Raw genomic sequence first — 529 nt, 5'->3', positions numbered from 1 at the left:
TTGCTTTGACACAATCTGTATTGTTAAAAGCGCTATATAAAGAAACGTGACTTGACTTGGAGCCAGAGTTGAACCAGCATCCTAAGGATTGCCAACACTTCTATCTACCTTCCTCCACTCTACCAGCTGAGCTATCGAAGGCATGGGGTACAAGCCAGAACCTCAATCTATCAGGGTTCTGTAGCTCTACTGCTGGCCAAAAATCACGTCTGGTGCAGGAAGACGTGCTGGCTTTTTGAGGAGGGAAGCAAAAAGGAGCCCACCTTCCCATACCGGGAGTCGAACCCGGGCCGCCTGGGTGAAAACAAGGAATCCTAACCGCTAGACCATAAGGAAACTGCCTTGAACTGGCCAAAGGCTTGTGGGCCACTTTTCATAAGTGTGGCCAGTGTGGGGGCAGGGTTTTGGAGTGGCCTATGGCTTTTGGTGTGTGATTTAACAATGTGAGAATAATTTAGCAAAACAAGAATTATCCGAAGGGATACTGAATTACAGTGGGTACGGAAAGTATTCAGACCCCCTTCAATTT

General features: G+C 47.4%; 1 non-coding gene across 1 annotated transcript; it reads right to left on the bottom strand.

The window, feature by feature from the left end:
• Positions 1-264: 264 nt before the first annotated feature.
• trnae-uuc (transfer RNA glutamic acid (anticodon UUC)) lies at positions 265-336 on the bottom strand. Its single transcript has one exon. It is a non-coding gene; the product is annotated as a tRNA-Glu (tRNA).
• Positions 337-529: the final 193 nt, after the last annotated feature.

This window comes from Sinocyclocheilus anshuiensis, unplaced genomic scaffold (genome assembly GCF_001515605.1).
Source record: "Sinocyclocheilus anshuiensis isolate Anshui unplaced genomic scaffold, SAMN03320099.WGS_v1.1 scaffold17772, whole genome shotgun sequence".
NCBI classification, from domain to species: domain Eukaryota; kingdom Metazoa; phylum Chordata; class Actinopteri; order Cypriniformes; family Cyprinidae; genus Sinocyclocheilus; species Sinocyclocheilus anshuiensis.
This window is presented reverse-complemented; position numbering and strand designations above follow the sequence as displayed.